At 39.5% G+C, this 24,478-nt stretch overlaps 1 non-coding gene and 1 pseudogene across 1 annotated transcript; both read left to right on the forward strand.

The window, feature by feature from the left end:
- LOC100660430 (etoposide-induced protein 2.4 homolog) overlaps nucleotides 1-24,478 on the forward strand; it is a 253,196-nt pseudogene that overhangs the window by 55,632 nt on the left and 173,086 nt on the right.
- On the forward strand, nucleotides 14,446-14,519 carry TRNAT-AGU (transfer RNA threonine (anticodon AGU)). The gene has a single exon. It is a non-coding gene; the product is annotated as a tRNA-Thr (tRNA).

Consider the following 24,478-nt stretch of genomic DNA (forward strand, 5'->3'; position numbering starts at 1 on the left):
CTGTGTTAGGAGTTTTTTTTTTTTTCTCTCACCATTTTAAAGATGTTGTTTCACTGTTTTTTGTCTTCAGTAGTTTCTGCAAAGTAGTCTGCAGTTTTGGGAATTGTTTCCCTAGAAATAATGTATTATTATATTGTATCTGCTTTCAAGTTTTTTTTTATATATTTTGTTTTCAGCACTTGAATTACAATGTGTTTGTATGTGTGTTTTCAAGCTTATTCTATTTGTAGTTCACAGAGTTTCTTTAATCTGTAAATTTATGTCTGTTGTCAAATCTGGGAAAATTTCAATCATTATTTATTAAAATATTTTTCTATCCCGATTTCCTTCTCCTCCCCTGAGACCCTAGTAACACTGTGTTAGACCTTTTAATATTGTCCGGTAGGACCTTGAGTTCCTATTCATTGTCTTCAGTCTTTCATTTTCTTTCTTTTCAGACTAAATTATTTCTATTAATCTTTAATTGGATTATTTTCCTTTGCATTAACATTGAGTCTACCCAGTGAATTTTTATTTCTGATATTATGTTTTTCAGATCAAAAATTCCCATTTAGTTATTTTTTTTAATAGTTTCTATTTCTCTACTAAAAATATTTACATTTTGGTTCATTACAAGGTGTTTAATTTTACCTTACAGAGCACATTCACGATAGATACTTCAAAGTCCTCATCTGATAATTTCAAGATCTGGGTCATCTTGGAGTTGGAATCTGTCTTTTCTCTTGAAAACTGATCATATTCTATTGGTTCTTTGTATGTTGAATAGTTTTTTGGAATGTATCCTTGATATAGTGAATGTCATGTTGTATAAACTATAGGTCCTGTTATAATCTCTGGAGAATGCTGATTCAACCCTTCCTTGAGCATGTGTCACTCAGGTTAGTCTGAGACTGAGGTCTTGGTTTAAACATAATTTTAGTTTGCAAAGCCTTTGCTACGCTGGTTTGGGTCTGTACAAAGCACACACATTTCAGAGCTTAAGAATTATGTGGATTCATATGCAGACTTAGGGAAATCCCTCTTAAACTCTCTCCTCTTCAGGCTTCTTAACTTTCCAGCCTGCAGGGTTCTCTTTTACAGGTTCCTTTGGCTAGAAAGATGTGGTTTCTGTCACTCAGTGCAAGGCCATGAAGAAAAAAACTTTAAAAATGGAAAAATCAGCCCTAGCCTCTTGCAGGTCACTCCTCCAAGTTTTCACTCACTTCCATAACTCGCCTGTGTTGGTTTACTTTTTGGAGTCCTTGTCAAGTTTATTTTTATTGCCCAGAGTTTTAGTTATAATCAGCAGAAGAGATATACTGTGATGGACTCTATCACCATGGAAAACTGAACCTTCTACTGGCAAAATTTTGCTTCTGGGTCTTGCAACTTTAGGCTTGTTGCTTTAGAAGCCAGTGTTCTCCAGGGATAAATTATTTAACCAGAGTACACAACAATGGTTCCATTAAACTGGAAGCTGAAAATGTCACCTGACCACTTTGGTCTTCTCTTTTCAATGAATCAACAGGCAAGGAAGAGGCTTACTACATTGGCTGTAGTGATTGATCTTGATTATCAAGCCCAAACTGGGTTGTTACTACACAATGGGGTCATGAAAGAACTTGTCTGGAATACAAGATTTCCTGGGTTGTTTCTTAGTAATCTCATGACCTGTGAGATTCAAGGGGAGCCATGACTTTGGCATTTTCTTTATTTGGAAGTTGAATATGGTTTAAAGAGGTGCATAAGGTGCCAGATGATTTGCAATATTATTTAAGAAACAGGGCTTACTCATATAAAAGCTTACCTGATATTAATATATATATATGTATTTTTTTTTTCCTCAGCATAGAAATTTGGTGGAAATAGGTGCTGGAAAGAGAAAAGTTTGGAGAGAGAAAAGGATTAAAAAAAAAAAAAAGAATAATAAGAAGAAGGAAAAAGGAGTAAATTAAAGAGAAAGAAGAGGGAGAGGTTCCCAATATAAATGAGAAATTTGTTCAGCACCAAAGGAGGTAATGGGGATAATAGATTTGGAAGAATTTGGAAGAAGCCAGATAATACTGATGAAGGTCTGAAGGCAGAAGATGGAAACCCCTGCTGGTGTTAGTTGTCGCTGAGTTGATTCCTTTGAAATATGAAGCCATGGTCCCTCCGTCCCTAAAGGAGAATTATAATTCTAGACCAAAGAAATTAGTGGGGATTACTTTTCTGCTGCCATTGGTTGAAAGGAATCTGATACAGCTGTTGTTTCCCTTCAAGAATCATAATCAGTAGCTGTGCATATTATCTTTCATGCATTCAGTCAAAGATATGTATTGGCTATTTATTATGGAGAAATCATTGGGTTAATAACTTGATTCAAAGATATGAATGAAGTGGCCTTGACCTGAAGTAGTTGGGATAGAGGACCAGAAGTTAAATGCATAAAAACCCAAAAGACTACCTGGTAACCTACTCTTCTCTGGTCTTACTAGCTGTAGTATGAAGCCACTTCTCAAGTTGTAAAATTGAGGGAAACAAGACAATTGCAAATTGGAGATAATACTTATTATTTAGCACATAATGGTGCCAAGGTGCTCCTTGATGTTGTTGAGGTGCTGTTAAAATATCAGGAGATATTTCCTGGGCTTAACTTGTTGGGGGAAGGCATGGTACGGCATAGAAAATGAAGGCAGGAATTAACAGCAGATCAGTAATTCTTGAACATACCAGTATGGAGAAGATGGTCAAGGAAGTCTCAGTAAAAAGTTCCACAGCCTAGGAGAAAGAAATGGTAAAAAGGAAGACTGAAGAGAAAAGGTCAAGTTGGGACTTTCCAAGGAGGTGTCTCAAAAATAAAATAGAAGAAAGTCATTTGGCAGGTGAGAGAAACTGGGAGAGGACTGACTAGGCAGGTAGAATTCTAGGAGTAAAAACAGTGTCATATGGTCCAAATTTAATTATCCTTCTTTTTTAATAGGTATAAAACGTATCTAGGGTAGAGGTTTTAGAAATAGTGGTTTTAACAGAAGGGACTATTCACTTTCAAAAATTAGGGTTCCAAGAAGCCACAGAAAATAGGTGTTATGTTTCAAGGATAACACAAAAGGTTGCAGAAGAACCAATGACTGTAGTTCAAAGGTAGAGTGCATGCTTTGCATGCATAAGGTTCTGGGTTTGATTGCCAGCACTTCCAGGAAAGGTTTCTTTTTCTGTCCCTAATATATTTAATACCCACAACCCTGGTAATACGGAATGGGCTGCTCAAATCATTCCCTCTTCCCTCCCTATTTCCTGCTCTTTAGCAAAGTAAACACAAGACCCAAAGGATGCCACTACATAGGGTGATTGAAACAACATAAGGAAGAAATAATTGTAAAGCAACAAGTAGCCAACAGGTTAATCAGCTTTTTCACCTAGGCTACTATTTGCAACCACCACTCATCTGTCACTTTGTTGTATTGTGGTGGCTTGTGTGTTGCTGTGATGCTGGAAGCTATACCACTGACATTGCAAATACCAGCAGGATCACCAACAGCATACATGTTTTAGTGGAGCTTTCAGACTAAGACAGATCAGGAAGAAGGACCTGATGATCTACATGTAAAAAAAAATTCCCAGAGAAAATCTTATGAATAGCAGGGTACATTGATATAGCGCCAGGAGATGGATGAGCTCCTCAGGTTGGAAGGCATTCAAAATATGACTGGGGATGAGCTTCCTCCTCAAAGTAGAGTCAACCTTAATGATGTGGACGGAGTAAAGCTTTCAGGACCTTCATTTGCTGATGTGGCACAACTCAAAATGAGAAGAAACAGCTGCAAGCATCCAGTAGTAATCAGGATGTGGAATGTATGAAGTATGAATCTGGGAAAATTGGACTTTGTAAAAAATGAAATGGAACACATAAAGATCAATATCATAGACATTAGGGAGCTGAAATGGACTGACATCGGCGATTTTGAATCAGATAATCATATAGCTTACTCTGCCGGGAATGACAAACCAAAGAGGAATGGCATTGCATTCATCATCAAAAAGAACATTTCAAAATCTATCCTGAAGTACAATGCTGTCAGTGATAGGATAATGCCCATACACCTACAAGGAAGACCAGCTGATACGACTATTACTAGAATTTATGCACCAACCATTAATGCCAAAGATGAAGAAGTTGAAGACTTTTACTAACTTCTGAAACTGATCAAACATGCTGTCAAGATGCATAGATAATGACTGGTGATTGGAATGTGAAAGTCAGAAACAAAGAAGAAGGATCAGCAGTTGGAAAATATGGCCTTGGTGATAGAAACGGTGCCAGGGATCAAATGATAGAATTTTGCAAGACCAATGACTTATTCATTGCACATACATTTTTTTTCAACAACATAAATGGGGACTGTACACATGGACCTCACTGGATAGAATACACAGGAATCAAACCGACTACATCTATGGAAAAAGACAATGGAGAAGTTCAGCATCATTGGTCAGAAAAAGGCCAGGGGCTGACTGTGGAACAGACCATCAGTTACTTATATGCAAGTTAAGCTGAAGCTGAAGAAAATTTAAACAAGTTCATGAGAACCAAAATATGACCTTGAGTCTATCCCACCTGAATTAGATACCACCTCAAGAATAGATTTGACGCATTGAACGCTAATGACCAAAGACCAAATTGTGTGATGACAACAAGGACATCATATGTGAAGAAAGCAAAAGGTCATTAAAAAGACAGGAAGGAAAGAGAAGACCAAAATGGATGTCAGAAGAGACTCTGAAACTTGGTTTTGAATGCAGAGTAGCTAAAGAGAATGGAAGAAATGATGAAGCAAAAGCTGAACAGAAGATTGCAAGGGCAGCTTGAGAAGACAAAGTAAAGTGTTATAATGAAATGTGAAAAGACCTGGAGTTAGAAAACCAGAAGAGGAGAACATGCTCAGCATTTCTCAAGCTGAAAGAACTAAAGAAAAAAAATTCAAGCCTAAAATTGCAGTATTGAAGGATTCCATGGGCAAAATATTGAATGATGCAGGAAGCATCAAAAGAAAATGGAAGGAATACACAGTGTCACTGTACCAAAAAGAAATGGTTCAACATTCAACCATTTCAGGAGGTAGTATATGATCAAAAAACCAGTGATACTGAAGGAAGAAGACCAAGATGCACTGAAGGCATTGGTAAAAACAAGTTTACAGGAATTGATGGAATATCAATGGAAATGTTTCAACAAATGAATGCAGTATTGGAGGTGCTCACCCGTCTATGTCAACAATTTGGAAGACAGTTACCTGGCCAACTGACTGGAAAAGAAACATATTTGTGCCTATTCCAAAGAAAAGTGATCCATCAGAATGCTGAAATTACTATACAATATCATATTAATATCACACACAAGTAAAATTTTGCCAAAGATCATTCAAAAGTGGCTTTAGCAGCACAGGAAACTGCCAGAAATTCAAGCCAGATTCAGAAGAGGAAGTGGAACCAGGGATATCATTGCTGATGTCAGATGGATCTTGGCTGAAAGCAGAGAATACCATAAAGATGTTACCTTTTTTTATTGACTATGCAAAGGCATTCAACTGCGTGGATCATAACAAATTATGGATAACATTGTGAAAAATGGGAATTCTAGAACACTTAATTGTGCTCATCAGGAAACTGTACATAGACCGAGAGGCTGTCATTGGACTAGAACAAGGGGCTACTGCTTGATTTAAAATCAGGAAAGCTATGTGTCAGGGTTGTATCCTCTCACTGTACTTGTTCAATCTGTAATGCTAAGCAAATAATTCAAGAAACTGGATTACATGTGGAAGAACGAGGCATTGGGACTGGAGGAAGACTCATTAACATTTGATATGCAGATGACACAACCTTGCTTGCTGAAAGGGAAGAGGACTTGAATCACTCACTGATGAAGATCAAAGACTACAGCCCTTAGTATACATTACATCTCAATATAAAGAAAACAAAAATCCTCACAATTGGTCCAATAAGCAACATCATGATAAACAAAGAAAAGATTGCAGTTGTCAGGGATTTTATTTTACTTGTATCCACAATCAATGCCCATGGAAGAAGCAGTAAAATCAAATGACTTATTGCTTTGGGCAAATCTGCTGCAAAAGATCTTTTTTTTTTTTTAAGCAAAGATATCACCTTCAGCACTGAGGTGCACCTGACCCAGGTTATGGTATTTTCTTTTTTTCCCCCTTTTTAACATGGTTATTTATTTTTTTATTCTGAGTTGTAACAGTTTTCTATATAATCTGGATGCTAGACCCTAATCAGATACATGATATGCAAATATTTTCTCCAATTCTGGGAGGTGTCTTTTCACTTACTTAATGGTGTCCTTCGAAGCACGAGTTTTGAATTTTGATGAAGTCCAGTTTACCTATTTTTCCCTTAGGTTGCCTATGCTTTTTGTGTCATATTTAAGAAACTGTTACCTAGTCCAAAGTCACAAAGATTTACACATATGTTTTCTTCTAAGAGTTTTATACTTTTAGCTCTTACGTTTAGGTCTTTCATCCATTCTGAGTTAATTTTTATCTATGGTGTGAGGTAGTGGTCCAAATTCATTCTGTTGCATGTGGCTGTCCAGTTGTCCAAGCACCATATGTTGAAAAGATTAGCCTCTCCCCGTTTGTCTTAGTACTCTTATCAAAAATCAACTGACCATAGATGTATACGTTTATTTCTGGATTCTTAATTCTATCCACTAATTTAGATATCTACCCTTATTCCAGTACCACAGTCTTGATTACTGTAGCTTTGTAGTACGTTTTGAAATTGGGAAGTGTAAATCCACCAATTTTGTTCTTCTTTTTCAGGATTGTTTTGGCTATTCTAGGCCCCATGCATTTTCATATAAATTTCGAGATTAGCTTTTCAATTTCTGCAAAAACAATCAAACAAAACAGCTGGAATTTTGATAGGGATTGTCTTGAATTTGTAGATCAGTTTGGGGAGTATTGCCATCTTAACAATATTAAGTCATCCAATACATGAATGTGGGATGCTTTTCCATTTATATGGGCCTATGTATTTTATTTATGTATTTTATTCTTTTTGTTGCTACTGTAAATGGAACTGTTTTCTTAATTTCATTTTTAGATTGTTCTTTGCTAGAGTAAAGAAATACAACTAACTTTTGTATATTAATCCTGTATTCTTCAACCTTGCTGAACTTTTTTGTTGGCTCTAATAGCTTTTTTTTGTAGATTCGTTAGACCTTTCTGTATGTAAGATCCTATCATCTGCAAATAGATATAGCTTTACTTCTTTTCCAGTCCAATTGTTCATAATATTCCCTTTAATCCTTTTTATTTCTCTAAAGCTGGTAGTAATGTCCTCTTTCATTCCTGTTTTGGTGATTTAAGTCCTCCTTTTTCTTGTTCAGTCTAGTTAAAGGTTTGTTAATTTATTAAAGTATAAGACTTAATTTCTCCTTCATTTTTTAAATCGTGGTGAAAATATACAGACCAAAACATTTACCAATGCCTTCCTTTTTGAAGGATAGTTTAGTGGACATAGAACTCTTGGTTGACAGTTTTTTTTTTTCCTTTGAGTACTTTGGATATGTCTTCCCGCTGCCTACCTTCTGGCATCTGTCTTAGTCGTCTAGTGCTGCCATAACAGAAATACCACAAGTGGATGGCTTTAACAAAAAGAAATTTATTTTCTCACAGTCTAGTAGGTTACAAGTCCAAATTCAGGGCATCGGCCCCAGAGGAAGGCTTTCTCTCTCTGTCGGTTCTGGAGGAAGGTCCTTGTCCTCAATCTTCCCTGGTTAAGAAGCTTCTCTGGCACAGGGACCTGGTGTCCAAAGGATGCGCTCTGCTCCTGGTGCTGCTTTCTTGGCAGTATGAGGTCCCCAAATCTCTGCTTGCTTCCCTTCCCTTTTATCCCTTGAGAGACAAAACGTGGTGCAGGCCAGACTCCAGGGAAACTCCGTTTACCTAGAATCAGGGAGATGACCTGAGTGAGGGTGGTGTTTTTATTCCTTTTAACATAAAATTACAATCAGACAATGGAGGACAACCACTCAATACTGGGAAGCATGGCCTAATGAAGTTGATAACACATTTCTGGAGGGACATAATTCAACCTATGACAGCCTCTATAGTTTCTGATGAGAAATATGCTGCCAGTTTTATTGAGGATCCCTCGTACATGACGAGTTATTTCTCTTGCAGTTTCAAGATTCTTTCTTTGTCTTTGTTTTCCTATACTCTGAATACAGTGTGTGTAGGTATGGATTTCTTTATCCTGCTTGGAGTTTGATGAGCTTCCTGGATGTCTAGATTATTTTTCCTCAAATTTGAAAAGCTTTCAGTTATTATTTCTTCAAATATTCTTTATGCCCTCTTTATTTTATCACTGGGCAAGTTCCTAGTCAAGTTAAATAAAAACAAGTCTTTCAGTGGAGTCTCCCAGGGAATCAACAGACAGGTCAAACAATGACAATTCTTTTGACATGAGGTTTTTGAAAGAGCTCTAGCTCCTTCCTGCTCCCCGTGTGGCTGAGATGAACTTGTAGTTCTCATAGACCAAGGTCTGCATATCACTGTCTACAGCCGGGATCTGCAGTACCATGTCTGTCTCACTGTCCATCAGCTGGGCCAGGGGGCACTCCCTTCTCAGCTTGTCCAGATACTCTTCTGGGTCACAGTGTGCTCCACTGAGATCTATTGGGCCAGGGAGTCTGGCCCTGTGGGTGGCCCACTGCATCCCCCTCTGAGAGGCCACAGTATAGTTTCAACATCCCGTGTGCCTTCCGCCGCCTCTCTGGCACCTCCAGTTTATGCCCCTCAGGGATTCTCCAACCCAGACCCCTCCCCCAGCCCAGTGGCTGCAGCCTTCACTCAGCTACAGCCCAAAGGCCCCAAGCCATGGTATTTTCAATCACCTCATATGCATGCGAAAGCTGGACAATGAATAAGGAGTATGAAGAACTGATGCCATTGAATTATGGTTTTGGTGAAGAATATTGAATATACCACGGACTGCCTGAAGAATGGACAGATCTGTCTTAGAAGAAGTACAGCCAGAATTCTCCTTAGAAGGGAAGATGGCAAAACTTCTGCTCAAGTACATTGCACATGCTATCAAGATGGACCAGTCCCTGAAGAAGAACATCATGCTTGGTAAAGTGAAGAGTCAGGGAAGAAGAGGAAGACCCTCAACAAGATGGAGTGACAGTTCAAACATAGCAATGATTGTGAGCATGGTGCAGGACCAGGCGGTGTTTTGTTCTTTTGTACTTGGGGTCACTATGAGTGGAACCAACTCAACAGCGCCTAACAACAGCATGCTATTTGCGATATTATTGAAGAGAAAGGAAGACTGAAAGGAGGAGAAAAAAAGAAGAAAAAGACAACCATGGACAGAAAATATAGCACCCTTTTCTGATCTTCCTCTCCCTCTTCTTATTCTCCGTTTTCATCGACACAAACTTTATTGCAGAATTTAGCTCTTGGATCAGGCATCTTCACCCAAGTCTTGTCATCAGAGTGGACACTACATGGCAGAACCATGTCACTTGCTTTCATTTTAGAATATATTGTTTTACAGAGGTTTTAGAGAACATTCTAATCTTTAATCAGTAATCTGGAGACTTGACAGATATTCTGAGATTTGCATTTTTATGTGGCTGCAAAGAAGAAGGCCTCTGGAGAGTGGGTAGAGAGATGGCTCAAAATTATTCATTTGATGTTAGAATATAAAGAAAGTGTTGTTCCAATTGTCCTTGTAAGCTCTCAATTTTCTGATTAGGGATTAGATCCCGTATCCATTGACGCAATGGCTAAGAGCTCTACTGCTAACCAAAAGTAGATAGCTTGAATCTACCAGCCGCTCCTTGGAAACTCCACGAGGCAGTTCTACTCCCTCCTGTAGGGTCGCTATGTGTCGGAATCGACTTGATAACAACTTTTTTTTTTTAGTTCATTAGGCCCCAGAGTTAAACGTATTTTTACACAAATAACTCCTACGTTTTTATTTTGTTTGGCAGCCGCAGCCCTCTTTCAGACTTCCTGCTCCTCCCCATCCCTCCCCTCCCCTCCCCTCCCCTCCCCTCCCCTCCCCTCCCCTCCCCTCCCCTCCCCTCCCCTCCCCTTCCCTCCTTCTCCCCCTCCCCTTCCCCCCTCCCGCCCCCGGCATTTTCGTAAGAGCTCCAAGCATAAAACTCGCTTGTGCCTTATTTGCATACGGTAATGCCCAAGTGTTGTTCTCAACGCCAATACCAAACCAAAACCAAACCCACTGCTGTCGAGTCGATTCTGACTCATAGCGACCCTATAAGACAGAGTAGAAGTGCCCTGTAGAGTCTCTAAAGAGCGTCTGGCGGATTCGAACTGCTGCACTTTTGGTTAGCAGCCATAGCACTTAACCACTACCCCACCAGGGTTTCCAAACTTAAACCTCCGTGACCCCCACATGATTTGAACACGCAATCTTCGAATCTGGAGTCAGACGCGCTACCCTTGCGCCACGAGGTCACTAAATAACAGGTCACTACAAAGCCTTAATCACACAGAAGTGGCAGGAATTTTCTGTTTCTTGCTTCTAATGCGAAAACAAAACAAACTACCACCGCCACCACTACCACCACCAACAAAAAGTTGAAATTCTGCTCTTCCTCCAGTATTTACTTCCAGTAAGAGAGTTCGAACGCAGTCAAGCTACCTGCAAGTCTTCTTAAATGAATCCCTCACTCCTCGAATCCAACCAGACTCCAAATCCTATGCTAATCCACATACTTCCCTGATATCTCAAATCCGTCTTTTTTTTTATGCCTAAATTCACTCTTTTGTTCATTCATCTAATCTTCGTAAGTCTCCAAAATTGCCTTCCTGCCTACAAAAGGAGGATAGAGTAGAAAATCCTGGGGTTGCTTACATTTGACCAATGGCTTTCTCATTCTCTAGCAACCCTGGCTTTGTCCTCTCAAAGTCTTGCCTTTAGAAGCCAGTTGATTTAACAGGATGATATACATAAAGAGGTACCATATAGCATATTTATATGTTATAAATACCCTGAAAGGTTTCCTAAAAGAAGAAATTTTATTAGCTTCTGTTTAAAAGTTAGAAATATGTTGGTGAAATAAAAGACTAGCCTTGACAGGGACTTAAACCCCCAAATCTCAAATTAAAAAAACTGAACCTCCACCAACTGAGCTATGTCACTTCATAGCTAAAGAACTTCTGAAAATCCAGTCAGCTGAATACATTTGGTTGTTCTCTAACATTTTTGCCTCATATTTTCTTTTTCATTTCGTCTTTACATACTGAGTTTTGCTCCCACCCACACCTGTGATGCTCAAGCCTGAATAAACAATGGATCCCGCTTCTATATGCTACAGTGCTTCCAACACAACCACACATGAGGATCCAGAAAATTTGGCTTCTTTGTGCTTTTAGTGGAAGCCGCTGGTAACAGTGGCTGCTACCCTATGCTCCCTCTAAATCAACCATACACATACCCTCCAAAGTGCTCAGACTGTTTGTCCAGTGACCAAGAGACTGTAGAAACACTCTCAAAGCAGTGACAATTTTGGACCAAACAAGCCATGTCATCCTGTGGGAAAAACATCTTCAACACCTCTTCTCCCAGAAAGGGTACCTTGTCTATTTGTACCCAGAAGATAGGGAGAAAGCTATAAAGCTTTGGATGTGTCCTACCTACTGCCTGTCTACTCCACCTCCTTTTGAATAAAATTTGCTTCAGTAAATTAACCCAATCAAGTTTCTGGGGCTTGAATTTCTAGGTCAGTGACTCCGAAAACTCGATGATTATTAGAATCATCTGGGAAGCATCAAAACCATATAAATTACTGGCTGCTTCCCCTAGAAGGTGCTGTGGAGTTTTCACCGAAGGTAGTGTGGGGTTGACTGTCACATAAAATATTGACAAAACTCAGAGTGACTACCGTTTGTGCCACATGTGACAAATCAAGTTCAAGGACTTATTTAGACCTATGCAGGTTTTACAAAGACCTAGAATTTTACAAAGGTTTTTCAAAGACCTAGTGCCCTAGCTCACATATTGCCTCCTTTGCACTGTCCTCATTCAAGAGAGAATTCTGTCCAAACGAGGCTCTATAATGAATTGTAGATTTTTCCTTCCTTTACTCTTCCTTCTTCCTTCTATGGGGCTTCTTGAACTAGAGCTGAAGCGTCCACTAAGAGGGCCAGGGCCAGGGATCACTAGAGTAGTGACTGTCAAACACAGTTTTTGCTCTTCATTAATGACCAGGTTTTGTGACAAATTTTATTCCTTTTCCGTATTATCTCCCCATTCATGTTGTCCTAAACTTTTAGATCAACACTCATGTCACTCATCTTGCCATACTTCATTTCTCACCAAGTGTTATTAATTTATTCTGCTTCTACTTTTTGTCCCCACCTGCACCTAAATTCCCTGTGGTAACACTTTGCTACTCTTCCTTGTATCTTTCTGCACTCTCTTTTGTGTCTTTCTTGCCACACTTAGGAGAAGATGAAGTTAGAAGAAAACAGAATTAGAGGCAGAAGAAAATATTCCAACCTGGGACTCTTCCTGGTGGTGGATTGAAACTGACACTTTGACAGTTAGTGGGTGAGTAGACCTTGGAGTGGAATGACTGGAATGGGAAGATCTTAGCAGTAGAAATGCTTTAGTGCCTGGCATTCAGTGATCCTTCTCATGGTATTGCTATAAAAAAGGATCCAGTCTAGGATTTTCTGAAATAATGAAGTCAAATACAATGGACACTGCCCTGCAAATTATTAATTACTAGAATATCCAGAAATCTGTAAGAACACCAGTTACAGAGGATTTACTGAAGTATAGAGGATTTCCTGGTTGTGCAGCTTAGTGGTAAAGCACAGGCTAAGTGTGCAGGATAGTCCAGGTTTATCCCTGGGCTCCTTCACTATTGTTTTTCTTTTTCTCCTTCAAAGTTTTTCTTCAACAACACATTCAAGTCTCCCCCCTTCCGCCTCACACACATTTTTCAAGATTTCCTTTATCACTTTTCTCTCTGCTCATACCAAAATACATATTGCCTTTAAAGCTAATCCATTTCATTCCAAAGTCCTTAATGCCTTCCTGGGTGGGGCAAACGGTTAAATGCTTGGCTACTAACTATAAAGGTTAGTAGTTTGAGTCCACCCAGAGGCTCCTCATATCCACTTCTAAAAGAACTGCCCCACAGAGTTTCCAAGGAGCAGATGGTGGGTTCGAACTGCCATTCTTTTGGTTAACAGGTTAGCTAGCACTTAACCACCGTGGCACCAGGGCTCCCTGAATATTCACAGCCATTGAAAATCCTGTAAGGTATGGTTCTATTCCAGAATACAAGAAGTCGCCATGAGTTAGAATCCACTTTTTTTTTTTTAAGCGCCAAACTCAAACCCGTTGCAGCCGGGTTGATTCCGACTCATAGCGAACCTACAGGACAGGGTAGAATTGCCCCATAGGGCTTCCAAGGAGCGCCTGGTCCTTTTGGTCAGCAGCCGTAGTTCTTAACCACTACGCCAGTAGGTATACCTGTAAGTACAGGTATACCCGTTGCAGTAGAGTCGATTCCGGCTCATAGAATAAGTAAACTTGTGTCTGAGTTGACTAACATATCCAAATTTGACTAAAGGCAAAACACATCTACTCTGTGCCTCGATGGTGGAGGAGGTTTGAGGACCTGCCCAGTTGCACGACGGATGTGACAAAAGTGTTAACTCGCTTCTCAGGTCGTGCCCACACCCACAGATCATCTCCTTCCTGTTCTTATTCTGGAGAACTCTGCTGAAAGCAGTCGCAGTATTCTGATCGGAAGGTCTGTCTTCTGTCTTTAGAGCTGCGGCTCTATCAGCTTGGAGCAGTGGAGATGCTGGGATCTCCGTGTCAAGGTGTAGAAAACGCCGGGTACCGCGAGCAGGGCCTCTTCTGGACAATGAGCAGCCAACCCAGACATCCCTGGTGAAGCCGGTGGGGGTCCCGCTGCCCTGCATCAGGCGCTGGCACATACAAGTTGAAGTAACTCTGGCTACAAGTGGACGAGGTAGAGTTTGAGGGACTTACGGTTTTGCTAGTCCCAAAGTGGTCCATCAGAATATTGATTCCCTTGCAAATTACCGCGGCCAGTGTTTCAACGTTCTCTGAGGGTATCTGTGCATAGTTTCTCTCCTTCGATCTTGCTTGCATTTTGCCCTCTGCCTGCGTTTTCTGTGGAGTTTGGAGTCTCCAAGCCAAGTACAGTGAGGTTATGCAGAGCAAGAAAAAAAAAAAAAAAAAGATGACTAGTGAATCAGTGTTTGGGTCAAAGTTATTGGTCACTGTCTAGGTGACTCTGAGCTCAGTCAACGGCCAAGTGAACGGAAAGTCCAAGAGAGGAACAATTTTTCTTTTATATTAAAAAGAAATGAATGTACAATTTTTGTTTCAGGTTCTATTCTGAAACACACGAGCAGGACAACCGAAGAAGTTTGCCGTGGGGGCTCTGTGGCTTAGTTGGTTAAAGCGCCTGTCTAGTAAACAGGAGATCCTGGGTTCGAATCCCAGCGGAGCCTCTCTGGCTCTTTTCTGAGTAACCAGGAGATTGCTTGCCTCCCACAACAAAGGAGGTGGCGTGTTCCTTTTTTTTCTAAAATCTAAACTTGACATATATATATTCTTTTCCTCCCACAGCCCTTCCCCCTTCGGAAGTAACAGGTAGCATCCAAAGGCTTTGAAAACAAAATGGAACTCATTTTGCTAGATCCACACCACCCAAGAACCTCTGAAGAAAGCAAAGAGTAGAACTGTAATTACACTGCACTATCTACCGCGCTATGAGGGTCGCTCCGAGTCGGAGTCGACTCGACGGCAACGGGTTTTTGGTTTTTGTCTACAGCTGCTATGAGTAGGAATCGACTCGAGGACGGCGGGTTTTTTGTTTTATTTTGTTTTAAATCTACGGCTGCTAACGAAAAGATTGGCAGTGCAAACCCACCAGCAGCCCCTGGGAAACCCTCTGGGGCAGTTCTCTGTCCCACAGGGTCGCAATGAGTTGGAATCTATTCGACCGCAACGGATTTGTTTGTTTTTGGTTTAACTGAAGTTCAGAGAGAGAATGTAGGCGGTAGGAGTGCATTTTAATAACACAGTCTCCAGTCTTTCAAATATAGATGTGTGTAATGGGGGGGGCGGGGGGAGGGTTGTAGCGCGTGTCTTCAATACAAGAAATTTGTAAAATCGTCATATGAATGTCTATTTAATGTTGGCCAGGGCCAGCTGCAACATGTACCGCCACGGTACAAAATGAAACTGTGGGATCCCGTATTCAAAAAGGCAGGGGGAAATACTGATGATTAAAGTACTGAATTATGAAACTTTTTCCTTCCTTCCTCGGTGTCTCTCTAGAATTGTCACGGTGTTTTTTATTTGCTATTTAATGTCGTTCTAATGAGAGAGAAACAATATTTTAAATTATTAGCATGCATTTTACTGTTTATCTTTGTTTTGTGGAATACTGAAATTCATGGGGCACCACTAACATTGTATGCAAATAGAGAGGCAAGGAACAGCCAGCACTCATATTTCGCGTATTTCCTCTGATCGTGTGCTGTGCTCCTTTGTCCCACTGGAAATCAGTTAGAAAACACAAAGGCTAAGATATAATTACTAAAATTTTCAGGAAGGGAAAAGTGGAGCACATTATTGTACAGCTCGCTCCCCCTTAATGCTGACTAAAACACTTGGAATGGCAAAACCCGAGATCAAACTAGGGACCTTTAGATTCTCAGCCTAAGGCACTCCCAGCTGAGACATTTCCTCTACTTAGTAGAATCTATTCTTTTACCTTTTCTTTTTCATTTCTTCGATTGTTCTCAACTTTCATTTTTGTAAAGTTTCAGATTCCTAAGTGTTGCAGCCTAGCTTTTCAATATACATGCCCATTCAAGAACGCTTGGAATCTACTGCTTTCCACTTTGGTGGGATCCAATTGATTTAATTCAATTCTTGACAATGTAGGATGATTAGGTGGAGGAAGAAAGGAAGGAAGGAACGAACCAATAAAGGAAGGAAGGAAAGAAGGTAGAAAGGAAAGAAGGGAAGGAGGGAGAAGTTTGGGGTGGGGATTAATCTTATAGGACACTTAGCTGAGAAAGAAAGTGAAAAGACAGGATACTCTGTAAGAGAGACTACATCCAGAAAGGTTTTCTTTCTTCTTCTCTGGTTTTCATTTTAAATTGATTAATAATTACATGTAGTTATGTATACTAAATGTAAATATATAGTTTGATAAAATTTTCATATATGCAGATGTAATGTTATAGCGACCCTATAGGACAGAGCAGAACTGTTCCATAGGGTTTCCAAAGAGCAGCTGGCAGATTCCAACTGCTACCAGTCGAGCTTTTAACCACTGCACCATCGGGGCTCCAAATACATATATTCATATATATACATTCATGTATGTATATGTAAGTATGTATGTATAAGTATATATATGAAAGTTATGTAGTTATCTTCCTGATTTTTGTGCTTGGGTTGCATTAGTTTTTTTGAACCCGTGTGTTGTTTTCACCAAATTTGGAAAAATTTCAGCCTTTTTTTGGTCAAATATTTTGCTGTCCCACATTTCTCTTTAGAAATCCCAGTGGCATAGTGGGTAAGAGCTACGGCTGCTAACCAAAAAGTCAGCAGTTTGAATCCACCAGGCACTTCTTAGAAATGGTATGGGGCAGTTCTACTCTGTCCTTTAGGGTCACTATGAGTCAACGTCAACTCAGTGGCAAAGGTTTTTTTTTTTTTTTTTAACTTTTCTCTTCTCTTTTAGGGACTGTAATTACACATATTTTTTAAGCTGCATGGTTCACTGATGTTTTGTTCTTATTAAAAAAGTTCTTTTATCTCTGTGTTGCATTTTGAATAGTTTCTGTATTATGTCTTCAAGTTCACTAATCCTTTCTTCTATAGCATCTTATTTGCTGGTATACATACCACAGAGTATTTTTTCATATCAGACATTGTATTTTTCATCTAGAAATTCATTTGGGTCTTTGTTATGGATTGAGATGCATCCCCCCAACATATGTATTAAAGATCTGGAGCCTGTACCTGTGGATATGATCCTGTTTAGAAATAGAGTTTTCCATGTTATGTTAATTAGATCATATCTAAATGGAGTGGGTCCTAAACCTAATCACTCCTGAGTAATAAAAAAGAGAATAGACAGAGAGATACACATATAGGGAAAGGCAGATGCTAAGGAATGCCAGAAATACCTAGAAACTTATGGGGTTACAATAAGACAGTACCTCCCCCTAGAGTTATGCCTTGAATTCAGACCACCGGTCAGACTCTAGAACTGCCTACTTGTAGTATTTATGTTGCAGCAGCTGTCTTAGTCACCTAGTGCTGCTATAACACAATACCACAGGTAGATAGCTTTAACAAACTGAAATTTATTTTCTCACAGTTTAGGAGTGTAGGAGTCCAAATTCAGGGTGCCAGCTTTAAGGGGAGGCTTTCTCTCTCTGTCAGACCTGGGGGAATGTTCTTGTCTCTTCTAGCTTCTGCTCTTGGAAGATCTTGGCATCTCTATTCACCCATCTCTGCTTCTAGCTTGCTTGTTTAATCTCTTTATAACTCAAGAGATTAACTCAAGATATAAAAAATCTTGAGTTAATCTCTTTTGAGATACAAAGAGATTAAACTTTACCCTACTCTAATTCTGCCTCATCAGCATAACAAACACAACTCATTCACAAACTGGATTGTAACCACAGGCAGAGAGATTAGGATTTAGAACACATATTTTGGGAGGATACAATTCAATTCATAGCATTCCACCCTGTCCCCACCAGAAATTAATGCCCTTGCCACATGCAAAACACGTTCACCCCATGACATTGTCCCAAAAGTCTTAAATCAACTCCAAGCCCAAAAATCTCATCTTCTGAATCATCTTTGTCAAATATGGGTGAGACTTTAGGTGTATTCCTTCCTGGGGCAAAATTCTTCTTCATTTGTGAACCTTCAAAATGTAGAATACAGTGATCTGTTTCAGAAGTACAGTGGTGGGACAGCTACAAGGTAGTCATTTCCATTACAAAATGGAGAAATTAGGGGGAAAGAAGGGATAATGGGCACCAAACCCACTGCCATTGAGTTGATTCCGACTCATAAAATGGGCACTAAGCAAGTCCAAAACCTAGCAGAACAATTTACATTAGTTCTCAAGGGCTGAAAATAATCTTCTGTTCTTTGAGACCTTCTGGGAAATGGCCCTGCCCTCCAGATTCTGGGTGTTGGCCATGCCCTCTGGGTTTGGGGGGGAGGCCCTTCAGCCCTGGGCTTCAGCTCTGTCTTCTAGGTCCACTGGGACAGCAACTCTGCTTCCTTGGCTTTGGGTGGCCCCATCCTCCTAGCTCATCTGAGTGGTGACCCCACGCCCTTGGCCCCAAGAGGCCCTAGTCTGTCCGTTGGTCATAGCACCCCCACCCCCACAACTCTGGGCAGCCGACCTCATCCTTTGGCCAAACTGAATGGTAGCCCCACACTTAAGAACTGAGTTGATGAAGACGTGACTCTTTGAAACTTAGGAGGCTGTGGTCTACCCTTTTAAACCCCAGAGGCCATTACACCCACACTTTGAGACTGAGACAGCTCTGCTTCCTGTGCTAATTTCAACAGTTCTGCTGACCTCTGAGCTGTTTCACGGATGGTCCTTTTCTTTTTTTTTGGAGGACAACAGATATAGCTCCTTTGGCCTGTTTCCTGCCTTTACAATTCCAAGAGGCAGACAACATTCTTTCCTTTCCTTCTTTCTCTATTCCCTTCAGTCTAAGCTGATGGGTTTTCTGCTATGGTAGATGATTAGATCCATCAGTCACAGCCTAATACTCTTTAACAAAAGGTTATGTCACCTGTCCTTAGCAAACATTCTACGACACGTGTCCTTAATTTGTACAATAGAATTTTCCAAATCTTTTTGTTTTCATCTTACTCAGTTCATTTTTAAGTCCATCTCTTTCCTCTTGCATTTCACTGTAAGTGGAAAGGAGAAAAGACGTGGACCCTTTAAGATCTTGTTTAGAAATCTTCTCAACCAGATATCCAAGATCATCACTTAGAAATTCGACCTTCCAACAAATATTTGAACATAATTTAGACAAGCTCTTTGCTATTGCATAAAAAGCGTCACCCTTCCTCCATTGTTCAATCACATGTTCATTGTTTTTTTTAAAGCCTCACTAGAAGCACATGTCCACATTTCTAGCCACATTCTGTTGCTGGTGCCGTATGTATTCTCTAAGACAGTAAACACTTTCTCTATAGCTCTCCTCACTTCCTTCTGAGTCCTCAACAGAATTGTCTTTGACATCCATAATTCTATCAACAGTCTCTTCAAGGCAATTTAGACTTTTACTAATTAGGCACCTTAAAACTCTTCCATCCTCCACCCGTTACTCAGTTCCAAAACCACTTCCACAATTTTAGGTGTATGTTACAGAAACACCCCATTTCTCAGTACCAAACTCTGTCACAGTTATCTAGTACTGTTATAACAGAAAAACCGTAAGTGGATGGCTTTAACAAACAAAAATATATTTTCTTGTAGTTTAGGAGGCTCAAAGTCCAAATTCAGAGTGCCGGCACCAGGGGAAGGCTTTCTGTCTATGTCGTCTCCGGAGGCAGGTCCTTTTCTCTTTTAGCTTTTTTTTTCTGGACAGTCTACATGTGGCTTGGCACCTCTCTTCACCCATGTCTGCTTCTAGCTTGCTTGTTTAACCCCTTTATATCTCAAGAGAGATTGACTCAAGATATACCCTACTCTAATTCTGCCTCATTAACATAACAAACACAACCCATTCACAAATGGGACTACAACCACAGTTTAGTATTTAGAACACATATTTTGGGGGGACACAATTCAATCCATAACAGCATCATTAGCAAACTAAGATGGTCTTTTAATAAATATAATATTCCATGTCTCTCTATAAGATATTCATGCTTTCCTCTTCCTTCTAGAACATATGATATATATTTATAATATTCGATGGCACTGGGTTTGTTGGTTCTGGGTATCTGCATTACTATTCTTGTTATTTCTCAGCCTATTTTGTTGACTGACTATTATCTTTAATTTGGGTTGTACTTTCCTACATGTTTGCATGCCTTGTAGTTTTTTATTGAATGCCAGACAGAGTGAATTTTACATTCTTAAGGGCTGTATTTACATTTCTGTATTTACATTACAGCTGCTAACCAAAAGGTCAGCAGTTCAAATCTGCCAGGTGCTTCTTGGAAACTCCAATGGGCAGTTCTACTCTGTCCTACAGGGTCTCTATGAGTTGGAATTGACTCGACGGCACTGGGTTTTTGGGTTACTGGGGTATTTACATTACGGTATTTATATTACTAAGAGCTAAAGTACAAGCTTGAGTATATTCAACCTGAATGTAGGGACCGTATGAATAGATTTGACACATGGAACACTAATGACCAAAGACCAGATGAATTACAGGATGACATCAAGGACATCATATATGGGGAAAGAAAAATGTTTAAAAAATAGGAAAGAAACGATCAAATAGGATGTCAGAAGAGACGTTGAAATTTGCTCTTGAACAGGCTAAAGCAAAAGAGAGAAATGATGAAGTAAAAGAGCTGACAGAAGATTTCAAAGGGCAGTTTGAGATGACAAAGTAAAGTGTTATAATGAAATGTCCAAAGACCTGGAGTTAGAAAACCAAAAGGGAAGAATACACTCAGCATTTCTCAAGCGGAAAGAGCTGAAGAAAAAAATTCAAGCCTAGAGTTGTGATATTAAAGGATTCCATGGGGAAAATACTGAATGACACAGGAAGACTCAAGAGAACATGGAAGGAATACACAGAGTCACAGTACCAAAAAGAAATGGTCAACACTCAAACATTTCAGGAGGTAGCATATGATCGAGGACCAATGGTATTTAAGGAAGAAGTCCAAGGTGCACTGAAGGCATTGGTGAAAAACAAGGGTCCATGAGTTGATGGAATACAAATTGAGATGTTTCACAAATGAAAGTGAAGCTGGAAGTGCTCACTCATCTATGCTAAGAAATTTGGAAGAGAGCTATCTGTCAAACAACTGGAAGAGATCCATATTTGTGCCAATTCCAAAGGAAGAAATTACTGAAAAATATCATTAATATCACACACAAGTAAAATTTTGCTGAAGATAATTCAAAAACAGTTGCAGCTGTACATTGACAGAGAGCTGCCAGAAATTCAAGCCGGATTCTGAAGAGGACTTGGAAGAATTACTAATGTCAGATGGATCTTGGTTGAAAGTAGAGAATACCAGAAAGACATTCACTTGTGTTTTATTGACTGTGCAAAGGCATCAGACATCATGATAAACAGAAAATATTGAAGTTGTCAAGGATTTCATTCTGCTTGGATCCACAAAGCCCATGGAAACAGCAGTGTAGAAATCAAACGACGTATTGCAATGGGCAAATCTCTTGCAAAAGACCTCTTAAAAGTGTTAAAAAATAAAGATGTCTCTTTGAGAACTAAGTAAAAATACCACACTTGAAAATACCAGAAGGCATGGTATTTTCAACCACCTCCCCTGAATGAGAAAGCTGGACAATGAATAGGGAAGGCCGAAGAAGAATCGATGCCTTTGAATTATGGTGTCGGTGAAGAATATTGAATATACCATGAGCTGCCAGAAGAATGAACAAATCTGTCTTGGAAAAATTACAGTCAGAGTGTTCCTTAGAGGCAAGGACAGCGAGACTTCCTCTCTAGTACTTTGGACATGTTATCAGGAAGGACCAGTCTCTGGAAAAGGACTTCATGCTTGGTAAAGTAGAGGGTCAGCAGAAAAGAGGAAGTTCCTCTACAAGATGGATTTACACAGTGACTACTAACTGTGGGCTCAAACATAGCAATGATTGTGAGAATGGCACAGGATAAGGCAGTGTTTCCTTCTGTTGTACATAGGGTCACTATGAGTCAGAACCGACCCCATGGCACCTAAGAACAACAACAGCAAGGGCTGTATTGTCTTTTGTACTCCTTTGAACAATTTTGGAGCCCTGGTGGCTTTGCTGCTAACCTAAAGGTCACCAGTCCAAATCCACCAGCTGCTATTTGGAAACCCTATGGGGCAGTTTTACTCTGTCCTGTAGGGTCACCATGAATAAGAATCAACTCAACAGCAACAAGTGTGGTTTTGGGTTTTTTAATTATTTTGAATTTTTTTTTCTTTTTCTGGGAAACAGTTAAATTACTTGACAACAGTTCTGTCCTTTTGAGGTTTCATTTAAAACTTTACTGGGTAGAACCAGAGTAGCCTTTAGTCTAGTGTTAATTTGGCCTCACTAATGAGGCAACTTTCTTCTACTCTACTTGATGCTCCATATAGTTAGAGATTCTGCACTCTTACTGTTGAGAATATGAACTATGCCTACTCCCAGTGGATCTCTGGGAATTATTTTACATGCTATTTCCAGTAGTTCTTTTTATGACATTGTGTAGCTTCCTCACACCCAGAGGCCAATCATTACTCTGCTGAAGATTCAAATAGAACCCTCTGCAGATCTCTGGAACCCTCTCTCTGTGCAGCTCACCTCCCTTTAGTATTCTGCCCATGAATCGTAGCTGTTTTGTCTTCCCTGGATTCTCAATTCTGTCTTCCACTAAAGGAGATGGCTGCCTTGTGTTTGCATTCTTCCTGCATGTGATGTGGCTTGGAAGCTCTTTTTAGGTGGTAAACTGGAGCAATTGAAGGGCTCACCTCATTTGTTTCCCTTTTCTCAGGGATCAGTGTCTCGTAGTGGCTACTGTCATGCATTTTCATTTTCTTATTTTGTACAGTTTTGTTTACTTTATGCCATTTTTTTAATTGTTTAAGGCAGCAAGGTAAATGTTATTTCTATTATCCCATCATAGCCAGAAGTGAAGGTCATCATAGGCCTTAGCTCCTTACTCTGACATTCTCCCAACTAAAAAGACTTTCTCATGTTTTTTCCAAATTCTGTTTTTAACTTATTCTCTCACCTCGAACAGGGTTATCCACTGCTGTCCATGACCTCTGACTGAAACTAATTTTAGGCACTGCTGGTTAAGGGGCTGCAGGATGACCAAGACCAGTAAATCAGAGGGTAGGTTTTCTTGGCCTCTATTTTTAGATTGTTTGATGTCCTAGATAGTGCTCAAAAATAAAGCAAAATGAAAAGAAAATTGCCTGTGGTGCCTCATATTTTTCTATTCATTGTGTACTTTAATTTCTATTCTGATAAAAACTGATACTACTAAAAACAAACACCAAAAATAAACAAAAAAAGTAACAAGAGTGGAGTCATTACTGTGGTGAAATACTTGTTGCCTCAGGCTTCAGTGATCCTGAATATTTATTCTTTCCCCACTCCCTTTCTAAGTTTCCTTCTTTCTCCTCATATAACCACCACTGATTATGCCAAGGAGCAACATTAAGGGTTATCTATTAGAGCAGCAATTTATTTCCATGTGAGCAGGAAAAAAGTGAATAATGGAATGAGAAAATAAAATACTGTTTGATCTGTAAAGAATAGAGGTGGAAGCACTGTGAAATGCTACATTTTAACACTGAGTTACACTCACCTGAATTTTTTCGGGAGCTCTTTCACCAAATATAATTACTTTTTTTTGATGGGATTTAGAACACATTTAGTTGGTCATATAGATTTTCCAACATATTAAATTCCACTGTCTCTGAAACTATTAAATTTCCTTCTGTTAACCATTTATACTATGAGAACTATAACTGGATTATAGACCAAATGAGACTATATCCGTACTATTTCAAGGTCTTTTAACCAGCAAACTACTTGAATGGCCATTTCCTTGACTTCATGAGGAAAAGTCTCAAAATAGGACTTTCTTTTGTGCCTTCACTTTCTCTCCACTATTACTTTCCTTTCTGATTATAACTCTCCTTTAGCCACCATCCTCCTTAAGAAGAGAAAGGGCAGCTGAGTGTGAAAAGATATTTGTAATACATGTATTAATATATAGAAGATGATATTCAAATCAATAAGTAAAAAAAATTGCTCCCCTAAATGGGTGAAAGAATTGACATAGCAGTTTACAAAAGAGGATATTCAAATGGCCAAAAAACACATGAAGAGGCGCGTACTATCACTAGTCATCACAGAAACGCACATTCGAATCCAATAAGATATTGCCACGTCTACACCAGAATGGTTAAAATTAAAAGGACTGTCAATTCCAAGTGTTGGGAAACATGTAGAGCAACAGGAACATTCACACATTGCCAGAAAAAAAAGATTAAATTGGGACAACCACTTTGAAAAAAAATTTTTTTTTAACACAGCAATTCTACTTCTAGATATAGGCCTAAGAAAAATGTCAGCTTATTTCCATTAAAAGCACATAGAAGAATGTTCACAACAGCTAAAAACTTTAAATGAAGCAAATATTCATCAATATGGTATAAAAAAAAACAAAACAAAACCCACTGCCGTTGAGTCTATTCCGACTCA

The sequence above is a fragment of the Loxodonta africana genome, chromosome 1 (assembly GCF_030014295.1).
Source record: "Loxodonta africana isolate mLoxAfr1 chromosome 1, mLoxAfr1.hap2, whole genome shotgun sequence".
NCBI lineage: Eukaryota > Metazoa > Chordata > Mammalia > Proboscidea > Elephantidae > Loxodonta > Loxodonta africana.